Raw genomic sequence first — 20,268 nt, 5'->3', positions numbered from 1 at the left:
GGAGGTGCACTGGCATACTCGCCTGGGAAGGTGTGCAAGATAGTTTTGGCATGTTGTATGCGGCACGACCTGGCCATCCACAAGGGGATCCCCCTGCTCCTGGACAATGGTGAGGAACCAAGGCCACCACCTGCTCAAGGACCTGAGTCCAGTGATGAGGACAGTGGAGAGGAGGAAGGAGTAGATCTGCACCAGCAGCTCATTGACCGCTACTTCACTTGAAGGTGGGTGACGAGGTGGGTGACGAGGTCAAACGTGTACATTGTGTACATTGTCTGGTGTGGTTGCTGTTGTTGTGCAGGGCTATGCGCGGATGTAACAGACAGGCACATGTTCAGTCACCTGTGTGTGGTAAATGTGACGTTCCATATGGGGACGTATGGTGGACCCTATTTGTTCACACCTGCAGCCCATTTTCTTGCATGCCAGTAGTGAATTGTGTGTGTTTTGTGTAGTGTTCTGTCTGTGATGCCACAAAGACACCAGTGACTGTTGTTCTGTTGTGTCTCCCTAGGTGCTACAGAAGAATCCAGCCCTACATACTGTAAATCATTTGAACACATCATGGATATCTTCACCACTGGTATTTTATTTGAAAAGTGGACATGTGATTTGTGCGGGAATATTTACATGAAGGTGGGGAATGAGCAGTGAGTTGACAGTCATGGTTGATGAGATGCAAGAGTAGATACCACATGGATGTGGTGACCCAGTCCAACAGACAAGTGCCATTGTTAAGGGAATGTGGGGAAAGACAGTCCAAACAGTCAATGCAGTAGGGAAGAGGGTTGCCATCAGGGCTGGCTCCGTGACAGGCATGTGGCAGGTGCTTTGCCTCCTGAGACTCCCAGGCTCTTATTTGGACGCCCCCTAGATCTTTTTGGCGGTGGGGGGCCTGTTGAATGGCCAGCGGCATCAGGGGACTCGCCCCTCTCTGTTGGCGCAGGGGAAGATGGTGCACTGTCATCCTGCGGCACAACAGGAAGGGACGGAGGTGGTGGTTGGGACACAGGCCTCTGCAACGCCAATGCTGGCTCATGAGGTTCACCATCTGTCCAAGGCGGTTGTCGATGGACCTCATCAGCAGGATGAGCTCCACTAATAGTTCATTAGACCGGCCACTTTGTCCCTGGACCTCTTCGTATGCCTCCACAACTCTGGTGAAGTGATCCAGGGATGGTGTCCACTCCTCCCGAGGTCAGGTGGTGACCCTGGACCTCCCACCTGCCAAGCTGCCACGGACCTGTTGCCTCACCACTGTGGGTTAACACATACTCTCCCTCCCCTCCACAGTTGTTGCTGTGGGCTGGTCATCCCCTGCGACCGGGAGGGTGCTGCAGGTAAAACTGGTGATACTGGTGGTACTGGTGATACTAGTGGTACTGGTGGTGGCGGTGGTAGCGGTGGTTGCTGCGGTGAAGGCAGAGGCCATGACAGCAGGGGTCTGCTGCGCTGTTGTTGCAGCAGACGTGGTGGTGGGGAGGATGGGGGCCTGGGACCTCTGGGTCTGTGGCACACCAGATGGGCCGGCTTGGAGTTCATCGTCCAAACTATCCTGGGAGTCCACGTCTGTGAGTCCATGAGCCGGGGGTGGAGACTGGCTCTGCTGGTCGTTGGTGTGGTCCTCAGCAGTGAGTTCTTCATCACCTGTGGAGTAGATGGGGAATGGTCAGTGTTGGGCAGCGTGCAAGTATTGTATCATCTGCGTATCATTGACTGTCTGTATACTACACAATTAATAAGTCTCCAGTAGTACAATTCATGGCAACACTGTGTGTAATTTCATATAGCAGAGGAACAGCATTTACTATTACATGTCAGGTGTCAATGCATTGCATGCAATTGTTGCTGTGTTTAGGGATGCAGGTCTCCCACACACACATCATGAAGAGTTAAGATGGCTACATATCTGTTAGGTGAGGGTGAACAGTGCAATGGCTGACACATGCTTCTGGGTGGGGGAGGCCTCTATCCTGCAGGAGTGTGGGACAGGGGGCATGATGGGAGTGGTAGTGCAGGCCTCCCTCCAACAGACAGACATCACAAGCAAGATAGCTACCTACCTGTTAGGTGAAGGTGAACAGTGCAATGGCTGACACATGCTCCTGGGAGGGGGAGGCCTCTATCCTGGTGGAGTGAGGGACAGGGGGCATAGTAAGAGTGGTAGTGCAGGCCTCCCTCCAACAGACAGACATCACAAGCAAGATAGCTACCTACCTGTTAGGTGAGGGTGAACAGTGCAATGGCTGACACATGCTCCTGGGTGGGGGAGGCATCCATGCTGCTGGAGTGTGGGACAGGGGGCATGCTGGGAGTAGTGATACAAGACTCCCACCCACAAACAGTGCTCCAATACGAGATGGCTACCTACCTGTTAGGTGAGGGTGAACAGTGCAATGGTTGACACATGCTCCTGGGTGAGGGAGGCCTCTATCCTGCTGAGCTGTGGGCCAGGGGGCATGCTCGGAGTAGTGATACAGGCCTCCCACCCCCAAACAGTACTCCAATACAAGATGGCTACCTACCTGTAAGTCTGTTTGTTGAACAGTGCAATGGATGACACATGCTCCTGGGTGGGGGAGGCCTCTATCCTGCTGAGCTGTGGGCCAGGGGGCATGCTCGGAGTAGTGATACAGGCCTCCCACCCACAAACAGTGCTCCAATACAAGATGGTTACCTACCTGTTAGGTGAGGGTGAACAGTGGAATGGCTGACACATGCTCCTGGGTGGGGGAGACCTCTATCCTGCTGAGCTGCGGGACAGGGGACATGGTGGGAGTGGTAGTGCAGGCCTCCCTCTAACAGACAGACATCACAACCAAGATAGCTACCTACCTGTTAGGTGAGGGTGAACAGTGCAATGGCTGACACGTGCTTCTGGGAGGGGGAAGCCTCTATCCTGCTGAGCTGTGGGCCAGGAGGCATGCTGGGAGTAGTGGTACAGGCTTCCCACCCACAGTGCTCCAATACAAGATGGCTACCTACCTGTTAGGTGAGGGTGAACAGTGCAATGGCTAACACATGCTTCTGGGTGGTGTTAGGGGGGATCCATCTTGGTAGGCTGTGGTACAGGGGCTATGGTGTGAGTTGTTGTATAGACCTCCCTCCCCATACAGGCCTCCTAAGCAAGATGGCTAGCTACCTGTTGGGTGAGGGTGGACAGTGTAATGATGTTTGGGGTGTGCAAGGAAGTACTTATCTGTGTGTTTTTTGGCATTTGTTTGTACTTACCAGCCTCCGCTCCCCCGGCTACTCCGGTGAGACTCTCAGGAAGTAGTATGGCAAGTATTGGTGTGAATGTTTTTGGTGGGATGGAAGAGCCACTGCCAGTCACGTTCGCCAGCATCCTGTTCTTGCTCCTCTTCTCCTTGACAACCCTCTTGAGATCATGCCACCGCTTCATGATCTCCTTCTTGGATCTTGGGGTGATCCCTACTGCATTTGCCCTTTGGACTATCCTTTCCCACATTTATGTCCTCATGGCTAATGGTGTCTGTTGGACCAGGCTACCAAACAGTTGTGGCTCTACTCTCACTTTCTCATTGACCATGACTGTCAACTCACTCTCGGTGAATGTGGGCATTTTCTGTGATGTCATGGTGTGTGGTGGGTGAAGTGTTTGTGGGTACAGGTGTGTGGGTGGCCGTTGTGGTGTTGGTGTGTGAGGTGTGTTGTGTGCTGGGTGATTGTTGGCGCTGGTGAAATAGTGGTAGTGATGGTGGTGGTGGATGTGTGTGTGTGCTGTGCTCTTATGCCTCACCTGTCAGATGTGGTGTATGGCCTTCTCTTCTGGAGTGTTGCAAAGGATTGTGGTCAGTGAAGGGGGTGGCTTTATACTCAGCTGTGTGGGTGTGTCCAAGTGGAAATTGGGTGTCAGGTGTGTTGTGGGAGTTGTCCTGTGCTTTTTTATTTGTATTTGTATTTATTTCCTTTATTTGTATGTGTGTTATGTATTTGGGGGCATGGCTAATTTTCTTTGTGCAATGTTTGGCATCACTGCGTTTTTTTGGCCATCGTCCGCCATGTTTTTCATGTCCCGCCCGCTGCGGTGGCTATGCTGCTGCTCTTCTGCTATTTCTCCCATTCACTCCTGTGTGCGACCGCTGCAGTCGGTTACAGCATTTCCGACCACCACACCCTCGGGGATATCCTAATTTCCCGTGCGGTGTGTCCGATTACCTTGCGGGGGGTTGGTGCTTTTCCGCTGCTTTTCCGACCGCCACGGTCGTTTTTTTAGCCATCACCGCCTGCGTCAGGCGGTTTTGCTTGGCCCGCTACCGCCGCAGACGGTCTTTTGTGGTGATTATTCCTAATGTGGCCGCCGGTGTATCCGCAGTGCAGACGGGTGGTTGGTTTCCGCCACCATGGCAGTCGGGGTAGTTTTCCGCCCGCTATCCTAATGACCCCCAATGTGTCTGGTACAGAGAGTCTCGAGCCCCACTCACATGAAAGGCCACACGTTAGACACTATCTTTTCACATTTTTCTACTCTGCTTGTGGATACCCCATCATAGTTCCCTGGTCAGATCACCTGGTGAAACCTTTTTCTTTTCCACTTTCTAGCGGTATTTTCAGAGGTGACAACAACTCTACTGTACTTTCAAGGAAATGGGCCAAGATTGAGGTTCCATGTTTAAATATCGAAAACAAAAATATAGCCAACAAAAATATCGATGTAAAAATATTGATTACAAAAATATCGACTCCATATACTTAAACAGGTAAGTACAATATTATCGACTCAAAAATATCGATGTAAAAATATAAATGTAAAAGATATCGACTCTAAAACATAATATAACTTAAATTAAATTAATTAAATAATATTATTATTATTAACAAATTAAATTAAATTTAATATATATTTAGCTGATTATAACAAATACCTTTAATTTAATGAATATAAACACAAAAAGTGTACATATACATATATTTAATTAAATACATTTGATTAACTATTATCTTTATTTAATTTATAAACTTTATTAATTATATAAAAATAAAATAAAAACATAAATAAATAATTTAAAATAAAATAAAATATTCTATATTTAATGAACACTGAAACTATTAAGAAAAATACTACATACATATAATAAAAAAATAAAAACATTAGTAGTTAAAACATTGGATAGGGGTAGGGTAAAAATTACTATTCCCACTCCAGTGAGTGCAACAGAAGGGAAAGCGCTGGATAGCGTAGGGGTAACATTTACTATTCCCACTCCAGTGAGTACAACAGTGGAGAAAGCGCTGGATAGCGTAGGGGTCAAACATTACTATTCCCACTCCAGTGGGTGCAACAGTAGGGAAAGCGCTGGATAGCGGAGGGGTAAAATTTACTATTCCCACTCCTGTGAGTGCAACAGTAGGGAAAGCTCTGGATAGCGTAGGGGTAAAAATGACTATTCCCACTCCAGCGAGTGCAACAGTAGGGAAAGCGCTGGATAGCGGTGGGGTAACATTTACTATTCCCACTCCAGTGAGTGCAACCGTAGGTAAAGCACTGGATAGCGTAGAGGTAAAAATTACTATTCCCACTCCAGTGAGTGCAACAGTAGGGAAAGCGCGGGATCCCAAAACAATAAAAAATAAAACTATCACCATTTTTATTAAATTGTATTTCCAATTTTAACATAATTATTATATAAATGTAAATATATTATTATTGAAAAAAAAAGTAAAAAATTATTACACATCATTTAGCACTATATTATCCACAACACACACCTAAAATTTATTACACGATTACATTTAATGTTTACTAATGAATTAATGTAAATTAATTTATTATTATTTATTCATTAATCAAGAACAAATTAATTACTTAACAGCTTTCACACCATTTACACATATAAACATCACAACACACACCTAAAATTAATTACACAATTACAGTTAATAATTGCTAAATAATTAATGGTAATTAATTTTAAAATATTTAATAATTAATCAATAAAAATGAATTACTCACCACCCTTCACACCATTTACACATATAAACACCACAACACACACCTAAAATTAATTAACCAATTAACATATTTGAATATTAATTTTCTAATTCAAATCAATTAACAGTTAATTATTAAAGTATTATTAATTAATAAATGAACACATTAATTAGTCAATTAATTTTATATAATTAAATTACTTCCCACCCTATTCCCCTATAAACCCACAACCCTCTACGGAATTATTAATGCAAAATTTACCTAAAATAAATTAATAACTAGAAAAATTCTAAAACATATACAAAAATGACAAACAATTCTTATTAAAAACACTAAAATACACAACATTATTCATAAATCGATATTTTTGTCAACTACACATTTGTAAACTATATTTATTACAACTATATTTTTGTAATCGATATTACTTACCTGTCAGTCGATATTCTTGTCATCTATATTTTTGTTGTCGATATTTCTTCCAGACGATATTTCTGCGGCGATATTAATGCCCCTTGATATTTCTCCATCGATATTCCTGCTCGGCACCCAAGATTGATACAGAGACCTTCACTAAGACACTATTAGCCTCTCCACTCGACTTAGGGGAGAATGTGGATCAGGCAGACAGTAATATCAATCCATGGATCGTGGAAGCTTAGATTCAATCAGTCCATTAGATCTAAGACGTCTGGCATGCTCCTTTCACTCGGCACCCTGGGTTAATAATGATGAACTACTGGGAGCCAAGAAAGCGTGCATGCGCCAGGAACACATCTGGGGGTTGGACTACAACCAGAGCAGTCACTCAAATCTTAAATTAGAACTTAAACATTATCATAAGTTGATTAGAAAGACAGGAGAGAGTTCTATGCACATACTCAAATCCCTGTCCTCTCTCGAAGAAGTATCTGCTGTGGGAACTTCCTCTCAGGAAACCTGCACTAGAATTGCACACTTTTTTTCGAGACCAAAATAGGTAAAATCTACAGTACATTTCTGCCAGAAGCCAAGGAATATAGGGCTAAACTGATGATAATAGATAACCCACTCACCCGGGGTGCTCTCGAGTTTTTCAGCATCCCATTACAGGATATTTCCTCACAGATTAAATTGGGTTCCTTTTGGATTCGACCCCACCTAGTGATAGAGCGCGCAGGGACCAACTAGCTCAGTTCCATACTCACCTGGGGCCCATACAACATTCACACATTGAACTAGTAGTCCTGCCTAACCAATTTACTAACTTAATCACTCTATCAGTTTTCCCAAAGGTCCGATTTAGGACTTATACCTAGATACCATAACTTACCAATCCTTGTCATCTTACTATAAGTCCTGTGGATCAGAGAGTTAGCAGAAACAGATAGTATTTAAACACATGTATCTTTCATATAATAACCACAGACTTGGGGAAAGTTTTAAAACCTTTATCTATGATAGATTTTCTGAGTGAAAGAAAAAGGCCACAATCTCATGACCATAAATTTTACAAGCAAAAATATAACCAGCAGGACATAAAGTTTATAAGAAATCACAGTAACACCTTTAGACATTGGTACCTGGGAAGGGTGAGAAAGGGAAATAGCACAAGGACGTATCACATTGATTATATTCCCCTAGAATGGTGCAATTACCAATCCTGGCCACGGGCTGGGGCAAAATACGGACCAGGACCAGGTTCCTGACTAATCAGGTGCCCACAGGAAAAGACAGGTGCAGATCAGGACAGGTGACCTCAGCTAAGTGCAACGCCAGCGTCACATCCCTCTCTCTAGGAAAGCCAATTAATACCCCGATTGGGTAATCGATTCTTCTGACAGAGTGCTCTGACAGTGACAGGTCAGCTATTCGGACAAGTCGGACAATTTCTCTACCTGAGCCTACCTTAGTTATACCATTTCGAGGGCAATGTGCCACCCCTACATGTTGCAAATCTATGTGTTCCCCTTCAATGATTGGTTGGAAAGATGAGTAGAGGCCATCACACCTTACTAACATGATGTAATTTCAAGTCAAATAATATTGATAGAATACCCACCCACAATTGTATTTTCCCATGATTTTATTCCACCCAAAAATATTGGTACACATTTTGAATACATTGTATTTGGTAGCTTCCTTTCTAGAGGTCAGATGAGCAGGTTCCCAGGAACATCATTGGTAAGTAGTGGGCTGGCAGAGGTTTAATGCCAGTGCTTCAGCAAATTCAGTGTCTGAGTACGCATGTGCAGTGTCATCCAAGATGGAAGATGTGTAGAGGTCAGGCCCAAAATACGAGCAAGTAGCAATGTCAAAAAGAAACATATTAGAATACAGAAATAAATGAATGCACTGTATACCACTTATCTCTACTCTATCCTTATTACTTTATTTTAACTTGAGCGTTAATGATTAAGCAGAACAAGCAAGTTTAGTACAAGCTGCAGCATAAGCATTTTCATAGGAGATTTAAAGCAGCCATTTTTGGCATTAGTGCGCAGAAGCAAAGTTTTCCCACCAAGTAGAGAGGTACGTCACATCACGTGAGTGTGGTAGACGCATGCGCAGAAAGTTTCCTTCGTTTTCGGCAGCCATTTTAATGCATTAGAATTACTGTTAGTAAAAGCACATTGAAAAGCTTCCCCTAGATACAAAAAATTTTGTGAAATGTTAATATTAGTTAAAAAAACATATTGGTTAATACATTACAAGTTATTTAGAGAGGGCTGAGTACAAGCAAGTTTCGGAATATGTGAATCCTTGCTCCATAACTAGGATCCTCCAACTAGGAATGCTTCCCATCCTTCCCCACGTCAGACAACTTATTATGATGTCTCTAAATTCAGTGTGTGTCACCCAGAAATAAAAACATGCCATTGTGCTTCCCGTACGGAAAACGTCACTCTTGACCCCTCGATTTTGGACAAAGTCTTAGACCTATCTCTCCCCTGCCCTTTTTCATGAAAAATTTGGAAAAACATGATAACCATCAACTCACTTGCTTTATCAAAGTAAGAGAACTATTCACCCCTCTCAATCTGGTTTTTAGGCTGCCCACTCAACAGAATCTGCACTTCTTCTTGTGACTGAAATGTTAAGACACAATGCGGATCACAGTCTTACTTTGGGTTTAATGCTACTTGACCTGAGAGCCACCTTTGACACTGTATCCCACAGCCTCTTGTGCCACAGCCTAAGGGAAAGTGATGGTTGGTTGCTTTGCCCTAAGATGGCTTTCCTCTTTTTTGTCTAACCATTCATTTCAAGTAACCCAGAGACCTTTTATATCCAAGACACTGACTCTTTCTCAAGGAGTTCCAGAAGGCTCTATCTTGAATCCCACCTTGTTTAATATTTACATACACCCTCTGGCATAGAATAATGAACAACATAAGGTTATAGTATCATACACTGATGACACACAGTTGATTGTAACTATTTCTCAACATGAGGCTGGTTCGGCTCTCCATTTTAAATCCTGGTTGGTAGAACTGGCCACCTGGATGACTGAGAGCTACTTAAAGATCAACGCTAACAAAATGGACATCTTGAAAGTTGGCAAGCCTCCTGCTATATGGTCATTGGTGTGGTGGCTGGATTCCCTTGGCCGGATTCCCGAAGCGGAAGGTAAAAAAATTGGGAGTTTAGCTCAATACTAATCTTTCTTTTGAATCCCAAATGAACTATTTGTCTGGGAAATGCTTTGGTACTCTGAAAATTTTAAGAAAGACTCTGGACCTGCTCTCTATTGAATCACCTAAAACAGTGGTTCATGCACTAGTCCCATCCCAGTTAGATTACTGCAATGTGCTCAACCTGGGAGCTATGAAGGAAAGCCTAAAACAAAACATAAGAGTGCAAAATGCAGTGGCCTGCCTGGTCCTTAATCTCCCCAAAAGTACTTCTACTACGGCGACTTTAGTCACCCTCAGCTGGTTTTCGTTGGAAAAGAAAATCTTCTTTAAGGCTCTCTTTTTCTGCCATTGGTTTCTGGCTTCAAAAGGTCTCAAATATTTGTGCCTCCTGATAAAGCCCTATTCCCCACAACGTTACCTAAGATCGTCTATGGCCAATTTGGTGCAAATACCTAACATTCGAAGGGCTAGATTGGGGGCACGTTCCTTTTCCTTCCTGGCAGCTACGTTTTGGAATTCCCTCCTATATTAGAGCCGAACCTTCGGAGACTCGGTTTACGAATTTGTTAAAAACCTACCTCTTCAGTTCCGCATGATCCCCCACCTGGGCTTCAATGTTGCTTCTGTCGGACTTCTGCAACATGGTTGTGGTGTTAGTGCAGAGACACACCAGTGTCTTGTAACCAGGTGCTCTATAAATGTACATATTATTATTATTTAGTGATGACAGTGCTGAAAGAATGGTATGTCAGACTAGACTTACTTACCTGACTGTTAAACCTGACAGCTTTCGGGTAGTCTTCCCCAAACAGTTTGCCTGTTTGCCTCACCTTTTTGCTGATTTATGGCGCTAGACTCTCAGCACTTTACCACTGCCAACCAGAGGAATATTTGATGTGCATCTCCCATAAAACATGTTTTTGACTATCTACAATTAGCATATTGAATGTATCTATAAGTCTCTAGTAGAATCCTCTACATGTGCCCACGGTGTGTAAATAAATTCTACTCGTGGGTCTGCAGCACTGTGTCACCCACACCAGTAGCCCTTTAAACATGTCTCAGTACTGCTACTGCAAAGCCTGTGTGTGCAATTTTACTGCCATGTCATCTTGACATTTAATAGCCCTTGCCATACCATAAACTCCACTTTTATTACATATATTAACTCCCAGGTAGGCCGTAGATAGCCAATAGGACAATGTGACGTGTAATTTAAAAGTAGTACATGTACTGTTTTACATTTCCTAGTAGTGAAAAACGCCCACATTCGTTGTTCACTACTTTGATGCCCACCCCTCTCATAGGTTAACATTGGGAATTCCTTATTACACTTATAAGTTGCAATTACTGAATGAGAAGGAGTAGCTCCATCATGTTTCATATCATTGGAATGGTAGTGATAAATCCGCTTTGCTGGCAAAGTTGAATTTATCATTACTCTTTTAGCAATCCCACTTTAAGAAGATATATATTTGAACAATGGTCCTTATATAGTGCAATCAGTGCTATATTTGGAGTGTCCAGCGGTCATTTAATTTTATAAAAGAATAAATTCAGGAGAATACTGTGAACAACACAACAAAATAGTGGGACAGAATCCTGCAAGCTAGTTAGTTTGTACTAAGCGTGCCATATTTTACATTTGACAAGCTACCCTTTTCTTGCCTGAAATGTTTTTTTCGTTTATTGTTTTGTCCCCAATTCTTAATATATTAAAAGTATGCTTGTCCGGCTGGGCAACGCAATATAGATTTCATTGCATTTCTATATCTATTGGTTTTATCCTATCCTTCTTGTGAAGGACCACTGTGTTTGTAGCATACCTGTACCCAAGGTCCCTGAACAATCTCATTGGGTTCCCTTGTTTGTAAATAATATATGTATATACTTGTTTGCACATGGCTCACCGTTTGAAATATGCTCCCTGAGCATGCAAGGAAAATGCACCTACCACTAGTAATAAGGCTACCAACACAGTATAAGGTCCAGTATAGTTCTCAGTAAATTAGTCCCTTGCTCAACCCGTGGTAGCTAACAATGAGTAGTCAGGCATAACATAGGAGACATGAGTGTAAAGAATTTAATAACAACACTACATCAAATAAGTAAGGCACAACACACAATAAAAGTCTCACACCAATTTATAAAAATAGGAAATATTTATTTGAACAAATAGACACCAAAACTAAGCATGGGCGGATCTAGCGGATCTCGCGTACGCGAATTTGCATTTTTACGGATTCGCAATCCGCAAAAATACGCAAACTCTCGCGGATTTGCGGATTTTTACGTTTTTTGTGTTGGCGCGCGTTCGCGAGGATTTGTGGACCATTTTGCAATTGCGAACTTACTTTTCGGCTCGCAACGGCTGCGACTATGTTGTTTCTACGTCTGGTTTATCATCACAGATTCACAGCACCCTCTGTTTCACCACTGCCACCCTCTGGTACACCCATGCCACCCTCTGGTACATCCTCACTGCCACCCATTAGGTTTGTTTATCACTGTATATTATGGTGGTGAAAAAAAGCAAGCACACCTGCCCTGCTTCAACTGCCATGAATTAATTTGGTGTTGATTAATGTGTCAGTAATTTTGAAACTTCCAGTCTGGCTGGCACCTGCTTCCTTCCTTATCTGTAATTTGCTTTCTGTTGCAGTGAAAGCAAGCACACCTGCCCTTCTTCAACTGCCATGAATTAATTTGGGGGTGATTAATGTGTCAGTAATTTTGAAACTTTCAGTCTGGCTGGCACCTGCTTCCTTCCTTATCTGTAATTTGCTTTCTGTTGCAGTGCTATTTTTTTTCACAGGACCTTTATGGTCTACTTGTAGCTATTCTATGAGCCTGCTGTTTGGGTCATAGCAGGGTCATAGAATAGTTGCAAATAGGCAACTGAACTCTGGAGGGGCCCCATAGGAAGCACTAGAGTGAATGGTTACTAATGTTAAGTTTGAACTTTTGCACCTGGTGATTGCTTTCAGTTTAGCAAAGATCGTTTTTCTGCAATTTCGCACTATTCGCGGGGCGCGAATCCGTGCGAGATCGATTTCGGAAGCCGCGAATGCGTGCGAATACATTATTTTTTTGTTTGCGGCGTGTATGTTCGCGTGATTTTTTGCATGTTCGCAAGGCGCTTGTAGTGATACGTTTGCGAACTTACCCACGTGGTCGTACACGGGCGCGGCCATCTTGTTTGCGTGACGTAATTCCGTTTCCGGCCGCTATGTGTAATCTCGCAAAGTGTGCTGCTCGCTAGTACAATTTCGCACGTGATCGCGAGGAAAATCTCGCGCGAACTTACCCACGCGGTCGTGAATGGGCGCGGCCATCTTGTTTCTCATTCATTGCTATGGTTCTGGGCATGCTTTCTGTATCCTCTCTAAATCTCTGCCATCCTTTGCTTGTTTGAAGTTTATTTGATCTATTTTACTTATTATCTATCCCTCTATTTTTCTAGCTCTATATTTTTGTGTTTTCTGCTACTTTTAGTTAATTTTAAACTACTTTTTTAAACTCTTTTCTTTTCTTCTTCACTATTCTATTTCTTCTTTATCATTTAACTTTATTTCTGCCCAGACCATGGTAAAGGGAGCCGGGAAGCACCCTGAGAAGGGGAAGGGTCCCGCACCCCGTGCCCGGCTCCCGTGCGGGCGTTTGAGGGGGGAGCAAGTGGTGCCACGGGAGATCTTTAGCACGGCGGAGGTGGCCGCACTAATCTTCTACGTCCAGCGCCGCCTCCCCAAGACCATCCTGGGAGGCGGCAAGATCGCAACCGGCTATGGCATCCGGGAGCGCCGGAAGCGGTGGGAGAAGGTGTGCCGGGCCATGTTTAAGCTCTCTGGGGTCCGGCGCACCTATAACCAGGCCACCCACCGCTGGACGGATGTCATGGACCGGGAACGGGACTTGCTGGACGCGCTCGGCGTAGAGGTCCCCGGGCTTGGTGAGTAGTAGTAGCTATTCATCACTACTCTGTTTTATCCGGCTCTGTTATTTGCAAATCTTTGTTCTTTACCAAGAGCAATAATGCTGCCGATTACATTGCAGGTAAATTATATTTCAAAATCTTCTATGCATTTCAGGTGCACTGCTCTCCTTCTCAGTAGCCTTGCTTGCTACTATGCTTATTTGTTTTGTATTTTGTGTTCATTTCATTGGCCTGAGAAATTATGTATGAGTGTAGTGTAAAGATAAGAACTGCGTAATGCTAGACACTAAGGGTCATATTTTCAATTACCGGCGCATCCCTGCAAAGTAGCAGGGATGCGGCAGTAATTGTGCGCCATGCCACCACCACCCATTGGCCCAAAACGTCACAGAAGCCTTACGCATCTGTGCCGTAAAGGCGGCGCATTGCTGGAGTTGCGTGCCAACGATGGCGCAGCTCCAGCAATGCTCTGGGGTGCCCTATCTCCCCAATGCTGCATCAAGCCGTACGTCGGCTTCAAGCAGGCGCAGGGTTTGAGTCACGCATCATTGTCCTAAAAGTGACTGATTGACATCTTGTAGATTTCCCTCACCCACTTTTAGGATTCGTTCCTGCGCAGGAATGCCCTCCCTTGCGCTGGAACGCCCCCTGATGGCGCAGGGCTTTACAACGTGATGCATCTCCCATATGCGTTTTTTTTTTATATATACGTTGCACCATGGCGACTCTTTTGTTCTGCCGCTGCGTCACAAAAGTCACGCAACAATGGAGGAAAATGAGCCGCAAGGGACTTCTAAATCAGCCCCAACAGACTGAAGTCCAGTCTTTCCTTTAGACACATGGCTATAAGAAGAAATAGTGGTGGTGGTCGGTGGATTGATAGTTTGAGTATTCACTGATCTGCAAGCAGGATGGACTTTGTCTGTCACTTTGTGTGCTGCGGACTGCTGCCTGCCAGGCCTAGGCAAACCTTCTTAGTAGTCTGTTTATTGAGTTACATAGGAACTTTGAAAGTCAACGGTCCGCAAATCAGGCAATACGAATAACGTAGTATACCACATGAGATAGGTCAATATATCCCGTGGAATAGTTGTCTATCTATTTGCTATTTCTCAAAAATATTTTGTTATAGTTCTTTTGAAATGTTTGATTTGGTTGACAAATCTCATCCATGTTTTCTGGTCTTTCTTTCTTTCATGTTGTACATCAGCTCCCCCCAAGGGCAAGAGGACACAGGAGGAGGGTGCTGTTCAGGAGGATGCAGGCCAGGATCGGGCAGGCGAGGGCTCCTTTGCTGGCCCCAGTAAGTTTTAATTTTAATAAAGAGTACCTATTTTTTCCTAGCGTTCCTCATTCGATTTTTTCTAAATCGTCTTTGATCTTCTTGTAGACTGGATCTAAATTCTTATCCTGCCTCGACTATGACTCCCTGTTGTATTACTAGATTATTCTTATTAGTCTCTGTGTGTAGCTAACTAAGATTGCACATTTGGCAACTCCATTGGACTCCCATTCTAGTCAGCAATAGCTCTATGCACTGAGTTCAGTCCTCTGGGATTGTCCATAATGTCTTTTCAAGTCTTCTAAATGTTTATGCTTTGACAATTGCCAACAATAAAAAGGTGAATGACCACCAAGAAAGAATAAGATACTACTTTACTTTTGGTTTGGATAGGAGGACAATCCATTCTACTACTGTTGCAGGGACAAATCTGCACAAACCGAACTATGAACACTCAATAGTGCATTGTTTATCAATTATAATAGGCGCAGGTAGACTTTCTTTCCACATACCTCAGTGATATCAGACTTTGAAGAACCCCCAATCTCCTTACTGACTAGATAGTGTGGCAGAGTCATTTAGCTCCCTAAGTCACCGATGATTGATCCCCAATGATCATTAGATTATCCTACGCAGGGCAAGAGTACGGAGTCACAGTCAAGAAGTGTCAGAGGCACTCATGCTTGCAAAAATTCCAAAACCTTTAGCTCATCCACTGTAGTCTGGAGGACCAAAAACCACAGAGTCTATTTAAGTTTAAAAGCTTTATTAAAACTAAACACATTTATTAAAATCAACTTTGTCATAAAAGTAACCGTTTAACTGAAAATGGAAAAGTGCTTAGTGCTAACGATTAATTGGACACATTTCTTGTGGTCGAGCTGAGCTCTCACCTGGTTTGAACTTGAGCTTGACCCTGATCGTGTTCTTAGAAGTCAAGCTTCTGTTAGGAGAAAAAGTGTTGTGTGTTAAAAATAAAAAGCAAGCATTCATCAGTTGTGCCAAAAAGTGCAGCAAGACAACAGCCTTCCCTGGAAAAAGGGACATTTTTACTGTAGAGTATACAGTTACAAATTATTACATTGTATTTCGTTTTTTTTTACTTTCTTTATTCCTCCTAGACCAAATATTATATAGTAGTGAGTGGTGTATTCTAACATTCTTAAATGTACTTTGTAGGTGGAACATCTGGTGGCGGGGCCAGCGCGGAGGTGGTGGATGAGGAGGACAACACTTCTGGGGAGGAGGCGGTGCGAGTGCCGGACGACACCAATGTGCCTGTGAGGGTTGACACGGTGGTGGCGGGCACAGGTAAGCTATATATTCGAAAAGCGAAAGAAGGGTGTAAGTAAGTGTGGAAGGACGAGAAATTTTATGATGGCTGGCAAAGAAGAATGATATGTGTTTGCTTGGCCCCCGAGGTGGCTGGGAAGGAAAGAATATGGTATGGTGCATGGCTGGGTCAATGATGAAGCAAGGATGGGTGGAAGGACAACAGCCTGGGTGGGTGAAACATAAACTGTATGTGTGCATATACTTTGAATGGATGGATGCCTGGAGCATGGTATTATCTGACTCTTAGATAGCACATGTGTATCTAGAGAGAGTAGATGGTCACTGGATGAACTAAGTGTTACCTTCAAGAGCATGTAACACCTCACCCGCACGTCCGTTCCAGTGTAGGGAAGGCAAGGAAAAGAAATTGTAAATTTGTCCAATACTACCATGAATAGTAGCAATAGTTTGTATTGCAACTGCAAGCACAGCATATATCCGGTTATTACGGTGGACACTCCGTACCTCTCTTAATAACTTTAGTTTAGTAGTAGTATGTCATTCATGTGTGGGTGTATCACTGTTCACTCAATAATAAGCAAAGCACCTAAAGTCATCCCATATGTCATCAAATACATCCCATGTGAAGTGATAGATAATCTAATTATTTAGCTTCTTCATTTTCCTTTTCTAGTACTCATTTGCACTGTAGGGTGAAAGGTAAATTAATTAAGCAGTAGCCCTTGTAACAGAGTATTCTCAGTGCCACCCGTAATAGAAAAGTAATAGCTTCACCACCTGCATGTACTGGACCGGTACAGTAACGCAAGTCTGTCTCACTCATCATGGTGTGCGTCTGTTTTTCTCGGGTGCAAGTTCACTGCGCTGCCATTCTGCCGGCTTGCATAAGATAACGTACCAATTTTCCTAAACAAGAGAGAAGAAGAAGAATAAGACTGGTGTACTGTCATAGTCGACTGTAATGGAAGTCCATAGTGGTCGTAGAATTTGTTCATTAAACTACCACTAATGTTAGAGCAAGGATGCAGAAGTGGGAGGTTAGATAGATACTGTCCTCAATAGTTATGTACTGTGCTTTCAATTTGCTACTTGTACTGTGACACAACTTTCGGCTCAATCACTTTGTGTTATTAATGTGAAGGAGCATTGGTTACAGACTATGTCTTTCTTTCTTCATATAGTTGCTCCTTCCAAATCGACATCACGGAGGGAGCAGGCTCGAATGGCCCGGCAACGGAGGCTGGATGCCACTGTCGCCGAATATCGGCGGCTGGTGGCCCTGGAGGAGGAGGAGGACACGCAGTCGACCGGTGCAACCACAACATCCTCGACTGGGACAGCTGCATCCTCCTCCGTGACCCCACGGGCTGCCAGCCAGCGCAGTGCTCCAGCGGTACGGAGCCGGGCTAACAAAGCCAACCGCCACCGCCAAGCAGCAAAAAGACCAGCTGCCCCCCACAGGAGCTGCAAGGCACGCCAGCGCCGCCTAGGAGTCCGAATGTCCTACCTGGAGCAGGAGGTCCTTAGGTACAAGAACTTGGTGGAGGGCCTCCGCTTCGAACTTGCCACCCTCCGCAAGGAGTATGATGTCCTGGCCGCAAAATTCACCAGCACCCTCCAGTAGTGGAGTGTCCCTTGCCCTTTTTTTAGAGACTTTTGGGGGGTGGGATTTGGGAGTTGGGTTCTTTTTGGGACTTTTCAAAGACAATCGTTGGGGTTAGGGAGGGTCTTGAGGGAGATTATTTTGTTAGGGCTCCATAAATATACTTTTTTGAACTTTATCTGACCATACCTGTTTTTTACTGCTTTTCAGTCTGGTGGGTGGGGGTGTAACAGTAAGTTTGTTTTCCTGAAGAGTCCTAGGACTTTAGTAGTACTACCGTCAATCTCTCGTCTAGTCCTAATACTCCATTATACTACCTCCCACCAAACGCTTATCTTACCTGTAATTTATGTTAGAAATTAGGGCTAGGCCCAGGGCTGGCTCCACGTGAAATGGGGATTAAGGTTGGCAATCCTGGGCGGATGAAATTTCCTCATTGCGGTGGTACTAGTGGTGTGACACAGTGGCAGTTGCATGCCTATGGGAAAAAAGAAAACGAAACCTGGTTTGTCCTTACTGTAGCATTACAACGGTTACGGTACGATCGAGAATATCGCAGGTGACAGTAAACTAGAACAGTGCCACAATGTAGCCTAACAAATGGTAAAGTATTGCAAGTATAACTAGTACTTGCGTTGAATTTAGTTGACATTGGCTCCTACTACTACAAGAAATAGTACTGAAGCTGAGTAAGTCTAGAAGATATCCTCGTATTCCTTCACCAGCCTGTTGCTATGACCTTATCCTCCCCAGCAAGTGTGTGGAATTATTGATGTCATTTAGTCAGACATCAAGCAAAACCACACAGCCCGGGGGAAGAGGGTTAGGGTTTGGAAAATGGATGGGAATGGGGGTTTCTTTTTGGGTAGGTTTTGTTGAGAGAAGAAAAAAAAAGCACAGCATGGACAAACAATAATTGAAGATAAAGAAATCTTTGGGTACAAAGCTAACCACATGCAGTCACACTCATAGAAGAAAACAATGGATACTGTATCTGTATTCTGTATGTTGTTGGAGTTGTCCTGTTGAATTTGGTAAGTAAGTTGCATGCAGCAAACAATTCCTCTTATTAGCGGCACTCCTCCATTCCAGCTGACGCTTCGTCCATCAATGTTGGTGACCTGACAGAAGACACCCTGTCCACTGCCTGCCTGGCGGATGTCGACTGAAACCCGGCCTGTAATTATTGAACGGAAAACAGGAAGTGCTATTACAATACCACTGATAAATAAATATAAGGTATGTAAGCTGTGTGGTGCAAAAAGTCACACTTTGATTTCCCTAATAGACAGTACAATATTTTTGAAATTGCGTACTCTGTCTGAGTCACCTTTTTAAGGATAAATAAGTATGGCCAAAATATTATACCAGATCTTTCCCCTCAAGGTAGGTGTACTGTAAACTGTGTTTTAGAACAAAATTTGACCTCCCCAGTAACGCTCCCACCAAGACCCTTACTAAAGCCAGTCGCAAATGTAGAAGACCCCCAATCAGATCTCTAAAAACGAGGCCTAGCAGAAAAATGGTGACAAAACGTACTTTAAATGTAAAAGTAGGCCCAAATACACCCTTACCCACCGTGGATTGTATTCAAACCAATTGCAAGCAAGCAAAAGTATCCATAGCCAGCATCGCTCCAAGAGTGCTCTAAAACCCCAGAACTGAGTTCCAAATAGAACACCCCGAAACACATGCAATCCTGCTGCTAGGGCTAACCCTAACGAACCCTAAGTTACAAAAAGTGGCAAAAGGTTTTGCCTTATGGATTTTGTCCAAAACACTTCTATCCGGTATTAGACCTTCCCAGGAATGCCCCAAGATCCGCCAACCCACCCGCAAAAAAAGCACGCGACCACACCCCCAAACAGCAAAAAAGCAAAATCTCATACTTACAATATCTCTCGGCCTTCGGTCCAAACGCGCTGTGCAGCTAGGTCTCATCATCATAACTCCTGTTTTACAGCACGGATTTCCTGAAAAGCAAATGCAATTAAAGTTTAGACTGTCGCAGCAGTGCTTCGACAGAGACCCCGCAACCCACCCACAAACACCAGGAAGCCACCCAAAACGCTACATTGAGCAAGATGTCAGACGAAATAGCAAAAAAAAGGCTTTTCCTTATGGATTTTGTCCAAAACACTTCTATCCGGTATTAGACCTTCCCAGGAATGCCCCAAGACCCGCCAACCCACCCGCAAAAAAGCACGCGACCACACCCCCAAACAGCAAAAAAGCAAAATCTCATACTTACAATATCTCTCGGCCTTCAGTCCAAACGCGCTGTGCAGCTAGGTCTCATCATCATAACTCCTGTTTTACAGCACGGATTTCCTGAAAAGCAAATGCAATCAAGATTAGACTGTTGCAGCAGTGCTTCGACAGAGACCCCGCAACCCACCCACAAACACCAGGAAGCCCCCCAAAACGCTAAATTGAGCAAGATGTCAGAAGAAATAGCAAAAAAAAGGCTTTTCCTTATGGATTTTGTCCAAAACACTTCTATCCGGTATTAGACCTTCCCAGGAATGCCCCAAGACCCGCCAACCCACCCGCAAAAAAGCACGCGACCACACCCCCAAACAG

The sequence above is a fragment of the Lissotriton helveticus genome, chromosome 4_1 (genome assembly GCF_964261635.1).
Source record: "Lissotriton helveticus chromosome 4_1, aLisHel1.1, whole genome shotgun sequence".
NCBI lineage: Eukaryota > Metazoa > Chordata > Amphibia > Caudata > Salamandridae > Lissotriton > Lissotriton helveticus.
This window is presented reverse-complemented; position numbering follows the sequence as displayed.